Raw genomic sequence first — 9873 nt, 5'->3', positions numbered from 1 at the left:
GCTGTACAGTTAAAATGGTAAATAATAATAATAATAATAATAATTATTAAAAAAAAAAGAAATTGTGAAATTGCACTTTTTTTTTAATAGTAATTTCAACGCACTTTGAATTTTTCCTGCTTTCCAGTGCATCACATGATAGAACTAATGGAAGTCATTCAAAAGTACAACTCGTTGGGCACAAAACATGCTCTCATATAGTTATGTGGACATAAAAAGAAGAAAATTATGCCTCCAGGAAAAAGGGGAGGAAACCATGAAAATAAAAAAAAAAAAAACAGAAAACCGCCCAGGTTAAGGCTTTCACTGGAGACTTTGATGCATGTGAAGGAGCATTGTCTTGCATAAAAATCATGGGTTTCTTAAAACAAGCTAACTTTTTCCTGTACCACTGCTAGAAGAAATGTCTTCTGATAACTGGTAGTAGGTTTGAGAGTTGATTTTGAGTCCATCTTCAACTCAAATAGGTCCAACCTGCTCATCTTTAATAATAATCCCAGCCCACAGCACTACCTCCACCTTGCTCGTATCTGAATCGAAGTGGAGATCTGTTCCTGATTCAGCCACAGGCCCCACACATTTAGGCCATCAAAATTCACTCTTATCTCACCAGTCCAAAACTTTTTTAAAAATCTGTCTTCAGATATTTCTTGGCCCAGACTTGACATTTCCACTTCTGTGCCCTGTTCAGTGGTGACCTGGTTTCAGATTTCCTTACCTTGGCCATGTCTCGGAGCACTGAAAACCTTATACTTCTGGGCCCTTCAGGGAGATTGCAGTCCTGGAATATGGCAGCATTGGAGGATTCCTGGTCATTTGATGTTTGATTTTTCTTAAATTTTTGAACAAACCTGGTGGTAAATGGGGAATATGCCACGCTGCCATGCAGAAAAATAATCCAGATGGAGACGAAAATAATTTTATTTTCAACGCGTTTCGGCAGAACCTCTTGCTTTCATCAGAAAAAAAGATTTTGGGGTGAAAATGTGCAATTTTTTCTGGACACATTGTTTTGCAACCTTGTTGACCATTTGTAAAACTTTTGATGATTCTGTGATCACACCCCAATATCTTAGCAATTTCAAAAAGCTGCATTCCTTTGTAAGACTTGTAACAACTTTTTACTTATGAGAGTCCATTAAATCTCTTTTAGGCCCGTTTTGCCTGAGGAAAACTAGTTGCCTAATAACTGCACACCTTGATAGATGGTGTTAATATCCTTAGTCCACACACTCCCTCATTACACAAATACACATCATCTGATATCCTTCATCCAATAAGGATTCAAGTTTATAGTTTGGAGTTGTAAAATCTGCATAAAAATGATGATACGGTCAAAATACTCACCTGCGTAATAATTGTGCATACTGTGTATTCTAGAGAGTGGAGAAAGATGATGCTTTTCTTTGGAAATCTTTATGTTGCTATAATTGCAGAAGACAAAACTAAACTAAGAGTTGCTTTTGTAAAACTGAACAATGGTCTTGGAGAATAGGTTGGTTTGATATCCCCTTCATTTGCTAGACAGTTTACAACAGTTAGTGCATAAAACAAAAAAACCCAAAACAGATTTACACCTTATTTGCTTAAAGGAAATCTGTCAGGTGATTTTCTAGTGCAAAACTAATAGTATCCTGGAATAGAGCTTGTTCAGCCCTTTTAGGCTATGTTCACACTAGAAAAATTATTTTTCTTAAGAAATTTCTTAAGAGTGAAGGATTAGTGCACCTGTGTTAAAAAACGCACCAAAAACGCACCTGCATTTTTGCCGCATTTCGGTGCGTTTTTGGTGCGTTTTTACCGCTGGTTGCTCCCTGCGTTATTGTGCCAATTATCTATGGCAAATAACGCAGTTAGCTGCAGAAAAGAAGTGACATGCTCATTCTTTTTCTTAAGAAAATCTACTGAAAGAATTTTCTTAAGAAAAAAACACAGTGTGCGCACAGCTAATTTTTTTTGCCATAGGTTTTGCTGGGGAATGTCTGCAGAAAGGTTACAAGAATTTCTCAAGAAATTTCTGCAGCAAAAACGGACCAAAAACGCAGGTAAAAAACGCAGTGTGTGAACATAGCCTTAGGATCAGTAACTTTTATTGCTCTACCTTCTTTTGTTATCTTGTTGTAAGCCCCAGAGAATTCAGTGACCTGTGTTGGCTAGTCAAACATATATAAATCCAAACTGATTATGCACTGCTCCCCATGCCAACCTCTCAGCAGTGATAGTAAATGACAGTGAATATTTTTACTATCACTGATGCGAGCATGGAAAACATAGGCATAGAGAGCAGTGCATTTGTTTGCATTTATGTTACTGGCAATGTATGAAAACCCGGCATTCTATAGAATACCTAGGCAATGTATACAATCCCTGTCGTTTTCAGGCACGGTATGAAATATCTGCGTTGTTCTATACTTTTCCTAGGCATTACATAAAATTTCTAGGTATTATAAAGAATGACAAGAAGTGCTCAGGCAAAGTCTGATATAATGCCCAGATTGGAAGAGTCTTTAGTAACAAACAGTCAAAAAACTAATGAAAGAAGTAACAAACAGTCAAAAAACTAATGAAAGAAAAAATCCTAAATGAAGAACAGGATATCTTTACTGGGAAAAACACAAAGAAACAGAAGTGTCATTCCTGACTATTAGTATTTAGTAACAAACAGTCAAAAACATGAAAGAAGAAATGCAAAATGAACAACAGGATATCTTTGCTGGGAAAAAAAAAAAAGGAATCAGTAGTGCCATTCCTGACTATTTGTTGCAGCACGGGAGGCTAGAATGGCATTTTGAATTGCACTTCATTTTTTTAAACAAAGGCATTTGTTAGTTTGGCACTTCCACTTTTCAGCCCTTAGCAACCAATCAGATTCCACTTTTCATTCCTCACAGACTCTTTGGAAAATGAAAGGTGGAATCTGACTGGTTGCTAATGCTAACGGCAACTGAGCCAGTTTCACAGATCTGCTGCTGCCTGCTCTATCCACCTACTTTTGGACAGACCAACCCTGTAGTATTCTACACTCCATCTGTTTGTCATTTAGGTATTCTATAGAATGACTAGCAAATGTATGAACATCTGATGTATTTCATACTTTGACAACCCATTTCCGGCATTGTATACATTGCCTAAGTATTCTATAGAATGCCTGATTTTACACATTGCCGGTAACATTTACATATGTTTGACTAGCCGACATGGGACACTGAATTCTCTGGGGCTTGCAGCAAGATAACATAAAAAGCTACAACGATAAAAGTTACTGATCCTGAAAGGGCTGTCCAAGTCGTATTCCAGGATACCACTAGTTTTGTACTGGAAAATCACCTGACAAATTCCCTTTAAAACTGTAAGGGTTGTCATTATTAAGTAGTACAGGTATAAGTATTCTGCAATTTAGTAGAACAAGCAAAAATGTTCCCCATCGTTTAACCCCGTGTCAGAATTCAAACCTTTATCTTTTGGTCAGATAGCCAAGGCTCCCTAGGTTTTTCCATGGTTTTACCTTGTAGCCTGGTAGACAAAAGGCTCTCTTAATAATCACGACAATATGACAACCATTGTTTGAATTTAGAAGCCAAATGTACAAGATCAAAATAGTTTAAAGACGTAATAAAAAAATCCAAACATAACATAGGACTCATAATTCTTGTCAGCAGGTTTGTTTCAATAAAAAATACTGTTTATTTTTATGTCCAACGTTTCCTTCTTCAAATTTATTACATGGTTGTTGCTGCTTAGATGGCTACCATTTTGGTTGCATCACAATCAGGATTAAAGAAGATTCTACAGAAAATTGGGTTTCAGCAATTTGTTAGGCAACATACTATTTATCCTTTCCCTTAAGGCTGCACATAGGATCGCACATAGGTCGTTTTTGTAGCGCCGGTCACAAAACGACTTATGTGCGATCTCGGCAAATCGTATATACGATCTGGCGGGTCACATCGCTAACGAGATAACTAGCGATATCGTTGTGTGTAAAGCAGCCTTTAACCTGCCTAGGGCTACAAGGTGACCCTGGTCATATGATGCAAATTTCATGTTGTCTTATCTCAACATTGCATCTAATGATTTTCAGTAGGATCAGGTTGTGACCAACAACTGTCACCAATAATATAAGGCAAGCCATAATACTATGAGTCTGTGAAATTGTCAGTCTCCAGCAGGTTGTAGTAGTTTTTGGTTGCACGATTTGAAAACAGACTTTGTGTCACCGTATAGCCCTGAAATTAAATAAACACTGAGCAAAAATGATCTGTTTCAATAACCTCTATACACTGCCCCTTGGGCCATACAGTTTTGGCTGATTATTATTCTGCACAACTCCTTCCATGCCCACTTGGCTTGGAAAAGTGTGTAAGTGTCCTCAATATGTAAGTAAACCACTGCCAGACATATCTGATGCTTTTCAATCTAAAAACACACCAAAATGATTGGTGTGCTGAAATCCAACATGTCTGATGCTTCTTCCACCAATATCTGCAATGGGGAAAGAAAACACTTTTCTTTATGTAGAGTTTTCCTTTTTGAGCTTGTTCTTGGCTTTGGCTTAATGGGGTTCTACAAAAATAAGGTAAAATGGCCTTCATGATGCAAGTCAAACTGCAAGCCATTCTAGTCACAAGTCAGGACAGGCTGCAGGCTGAAGACTCACAGCTCCAAAGACCTGTTAGTCAATTAACAAAAGCTGTAGCACATATAACTAAGTCGGTGGCTGGGAGCTGGGTTGTGATGTGTGAAAAAATATGTTTTAAGCCACACTGTGCTCGACAAGGAGATTTACAGCTTCATCCTCCTCCCCCTCCTCCTCCATCAGTTTGACAGCTTTATAGCAGTGCATGGAGAATGACCGAGCCCAACTGGAAAATGCATTTTGAAAGGATGAAGCTGAAGATAACCCTCTTGTACTCAGTGAGGAATATATACTGTATAATTTTTTTCAACATCACAGCCCTATTCCAGGCCATCTGAGGTATGTGTGCTACAGCTCTTGTCAATGGACAACAGTCTCAAGAGCTGTATGTTTCCAGCCAATCCCGATACATGACTAGGATGGGCTGCTGATTAAATTAGATCAGGGATGCTAATTTATCAAATTCTCGAAGAACACCTTCAAATAACAGAACCAAAAACTGCATGCGTAATACCAGCCATAGTCTTGCTACACCCATGCACATACACCCACTAATTTTCTATGCAGCATTAAATAAAAAAAAAACCAAATCTTAAATTTTAGGCATTTTTCGTAATTTTTTTTTTTTTAGTCTTTTTTTGTTGGTTATTTTTATTCTGTAACATCCTGCATCCAATTCCTGGCATGTTTTGAGACCCAAAAAAAAGAAGAAAAGAAAAAATTATTATGCTAAAACCCAGAAAAAAAAAATCATACCTAGAGCAAGTTGCATTTCCAATTGAAAACACCACAAAACAAACTGCATTGAATGTAGTGCATTTTATATCTTGAAAACTGTAAAGCAACATATGATGATTGTGGGGGGTTTTTGGGAGGAGAAAAACACAGTTCAGACTCTACGAAAAAAAAAAAAAAGTGTTTTTCTGATAAATGCTGTGTGTAAAGCCAGCCTTAAAGAGGTGATCAAAATTCAAAATCAATTTTTTTCTTAAATCCCTTCTATTTAATGCTATAATCTAAATTATTTTCTAATATACCTGATTAAAAAATTCCCTCTTGTTCCCTAACAACATCCAACTGGTTTTCTGTTTTTTTTTTTCTTTTGTTTTTTTTTTTCCTATTTCCTTTTTGATGACGCTTCGTTTGAGAATCCCACTGCATACTGGGTTACGTAAACAAAGCGTCATTAGGGGGCAGAGGCTGTGGTCATTGTGGCAGCCCTCGTCCCATCCATGAAACAAAGCGTCATCAGTAGAGTTGAGCAAGTACCTAACTATTCGCACTCGCTATACTCATAACGAGTATTGTCTACTACTCGCATATTCGTTCCGAATAGCATGTGCAATGCAAGTCAAAGGGGAATACTCGCAATGTAATCAGTAACCCGAATTTCGCACTATTTGCATGAATAGTACAGCATTCGGCATACGCTATTCGGAATGAATACGCGAGTAATAAACAGTACCCGTTATGAGTATAGCGAGAACGAATAGTTAGGTACTCGCTCAACTATAGTAATCAGCAACCTTCGTCTCTGGGGCTGGCCTGTTCCTGCACAATGTGCATCTTGCGATACGCACAATGACAGTGCACTCTCTCGCCCGCAACAGAACACACAGTCAGTGTGCATTGTCAGAATACCCAGTGTGTAGAGACCAAACACTACATTATGGGGAGGGAGCAGGGACTGTAGCAGTGACCGCAGCCTCATCCCCCTGATGACGCTTGGTTTGAGTGTCCCAGCATGCACTAGGATTCTCAAATGAAGCGTTATGAAAAAAAAGTCGAATCACGCCACCAAAAAAAAACTGTGTAGTTTGTGAAGGATAGAGAATTTTTAATTCAAGCTTATTAGAAAATAGTTTATATTATGGTATTAAATATAGATGGGGATTTATGATGAAAATTCATTTGTATTTCAGACCACTTCTTTACATCTCCTAAATAACGACTTTCCTATTTTAGCCAAGGAGTCTTAATCAAGCCTGTTTGTCTCTATTATATACACTGAAATGCAGGAAAGCAAAAGCTCTTTTTGTACTAGCAGCTGTTGGAGATGTCCTCCATATGTCATGACCAACCAAAAAATAAAACATATAGAAATGTTAAAAAATAAAATAGTAACTTTGGTTAAAAAATATATAATTTTTTGCAATCGATGTTGTCTAAAATGTAGAGTATAGACATGGTGTTCCTTTGAAAAATAAAAAGAGCATCTAAATTTGTGGAGAACCAAAAGAAAATGACTCCAGAAAGTCAAAAGTCAGCAATTTTGTGCACCCTGGCTTACTGCGATGCATTTTAATATAATACCAGTCTCCCTTCATAAACCCCTATAAGAAAAAAAATAGATTAGAGTTGCAATTCCTACAAGTAACTGAATCATGAGAGATTTCTGAAAAAGTCATGTGTATTTTAGATTCAGTTTTTCGTTAAAAAAAAAAAAAAAAAAAGGAGAAACAAAGCATCAGTAATTAATGTCAGTGGCAGGATCCCTAAAATGAAGGTCCTTTCATTTGTGGCTGTTCTTTCATTACAGATGTAACTCCCAGCAATGCAAGTACAATCATTGTAATCTATTGAAAAAAAGAAATAAAATAAAGGATATTCTTCTTTCTCATTAAAGAATGCTACTCCACAATTAAATTAAATATATTTTACTTTCTTATATTAAAATGTAATCTAGCATCAAAATTATGTGTCCATATACAGCACAAAATGATGACATGTTCTCTAGCAACCTGACCTATTTCTGCCTCTATGAGAACTTTTTTGAATGTGTACTCAGGCCACAGTTTGGTGAACAATTTCAACAGGATGGCTTCAGACCTCTGGGCAAGAAAGCTGCTGGGTAGATGACAACTTGGAGTGTGTTGCGATATCCTTACTGACAATGATCTGACTCTTGCAAAATTTATCTAAAAGATCAATGGTTTCCATGTGCGATTCCAATTAAGAAGATAGAACTTAGGAGGGGTTGTCCCCAACTCGGACAACACCTTTTCAACCTGTACGTTTACCCCTTTTAAAATAACAATACTGATACTCACCTCCAGAGCCGTTCCAGTGGTGCCTGCACTCGCTCTCCCAGCGATTATGTAACAGTCTGATGTCTCGCGTTTCGAGGCCAATCAGCAGAGGCTTCATGTATATCCAGACGAAGAGAGAGAGAAGCAGTGCTCACTTCCTTCAGATGTGATTTTTCCGAAAGCTGGGAGACTGAAACGGCACAGGACTCACATGACATCAGACTGTTATGCCATCTCTGATAGAGCGAGTGCAGACACCACTGGATCGGCTCCCAAGGTGGGTATAAGTGTTGTTACTTTAAATGGGGGAAATGTACGGATTGAGAAGTGTTTGTCTGAGCAGTGGACAACCTCTTAAATTTGTTTTAGAGTGCAGGATGTCTGGCTGTTATGGAAAGTTTTTCATTGGTTGCTTGATCACATGAAAGGGATTGTCCAGTTTTGTGATAAGACTTCTGAATCTTTACCGAGTGCACACCGCCCGCTTTCAGGACTCTCTGGCGTTGCGGATATCGGGCAATCACATGACCAGAAGTATATTTGCATACTTCAGCCCCCAATCCAACTAGATGTGTGCAACCTCAATCAATTTGCGGATACCGAGAATAGCCAAGCACGTCTAGGTGACACCTGACCGCCCGGTCTCAGCAGCGACACCAGTATATCCTTATTGAGTGCGGTGCGCAAAGTGTGACTGCAGGCTTTTACCACAAAACCAGACAACTCCTTAAAGGGCAAGTCTACACCGGTGGGATATGCTGTAGACTGTCTGGACAGAAAATAAGCTGTGCATAACAGCACCAGTATTGTGGAAGAGATATTACAAAATCTAAACCATACGGGGAGGTGAAAATATTAAATCCATAGCTTGCTCAATTATGCAGGCAATTTCTTTCACCCTTTGTAATGTATTTCATAACAAAATCCCAGTAATTTCTGGCCAATTATTGCACTGAATTTCCACTGTAAAATCACAGAAAAAAAGGTAGGTTGGAGAAACCAAACAGCAAAAAATCAGAGAAAGTTTACTCCTAAAATACATAGTTTATTTAGTACAAAAGTTAAAAAATACACACTTGTGTGTATTTTTTAACTTTTGTACTAAATAAACTATGTATTTTAGAAGTCAACTTTCTCTGTGATCAATTTCCACACTGTGGAAAATCCGCAGCATAGCCAACCCATGTGAACTTACCCTGAAAATGAGAGGGTATAAAAAAAATATTTATCTTGAAATAAATTGTCCGGGGTCTGTCAATATAAACGGATTAATAGGGTTGTCTATCACAAAAAAATGGATTCTTACAAGCAGGTCATTAAATATCTGTATTATGAATGACGGATTCATTAACACATACTACGTCCATAAAAGTGCTATAGTGACAGGAACCCGGAAAGCATCAGCTCTATGGCTGCATTCAGACAGCGCTCATAGGTACGGCCTTCCTCTCCGTCTTACAGACAATGCCGTTTTCTGAGAATCTTTACAAGATTTACAGAATGAAGCACTACATTACAATTGAAAGGTGGTCAATGTAGAATTGTATCCTACACTATAGTTATTAAAAAATGTATCCATGACAAATGGAGCAATTAAAAGGGCTTTATAAAATAGTGCTAAGAAATGATGGAAAGGAAAACTCATGGGATGAGTAGTAACCATAGATATGATGCTAAAAGTGGAGGGGCCGGCAGTGATTTGCTTTACAGCTGAAATGGTGAGATAAGCTTACTAGTAACGGCTGATTTTTCCCTTTACTCGCTGACAATTTTCCACATAACGGCCATATTAAGCCAAGTAATTCTGCACAAAATTGCCTGCAATCTTGTATACTGCACTCCAGGGCCATGCTGCATACCATGCACTGATATCCCAGGACTAACTTTAGCCTATACACTACACTCACAATCACGTGATCCCACAAACAGCGTCCTGAAGAACTCTGGATCCTGCACACTAATCTAGGTGCCAAATTATCTTGGACTGTGTTAAGGAGTCTTACAAAAGCTGCACCATTCTGTATATAGCTTATTTGACAACATGCAGCCCTTTGGCTACAGATCAGCTTTGTGTTGTGGCTGGTGATGCATTGTCTACATATCCATCGGGGAAAGGCACTTGATTACCGAGAACTCACTTCCAGTGCACCAAGACCTGCAAGATGAAGATGATATTACAGCAATTAATGTCACATAAGGAACATAAAA

General features: G+C 38.1%; 1 protein-coding gene across 1 annotated transcript in view; it reads right to left on the bottom strand.

Annotated features, from left to right (window-relative positions):
- Nucleotides 1–3660: 3660 nt before the first annotated feature.
- The window catches only part of FOXK1 (forkhead box K1), a 109383-nt gene continuing 103170 nt past the window's right edge, over nucleotides 3661–9873 (bottom strand). The window contains exon 10 of the mRNA XM_075317862.1: nucleotides 3661–9820. The gene's annotated coding sequence lies outside the window, so the exon portion shown is untranslated. The remainder of the gene's footprint in view (nucleotides 9821–9873) is intronic.

This window comes from Anomaloglossus baeobatrachus, chromosome 7 (genome assembly GCF_048569485.1).
Source record: "Anomaloglossus baeobatrachus isolate aAnoBae1 chromosome 7, aAnoBae1.hap1, whole genome shotgun sequence".
NCBI lineage: Eukaryota > Metazoa > Chordata > Amphibia > Anura > Aromobatidae > Anomaloglossus > Anomaloglossus baeobatrachus.
The sequence above is the reverse complement of the archived record's forward strand: the minus strand, read 5'-3'. Positions and strand labels throughout refer to the sequence as shown.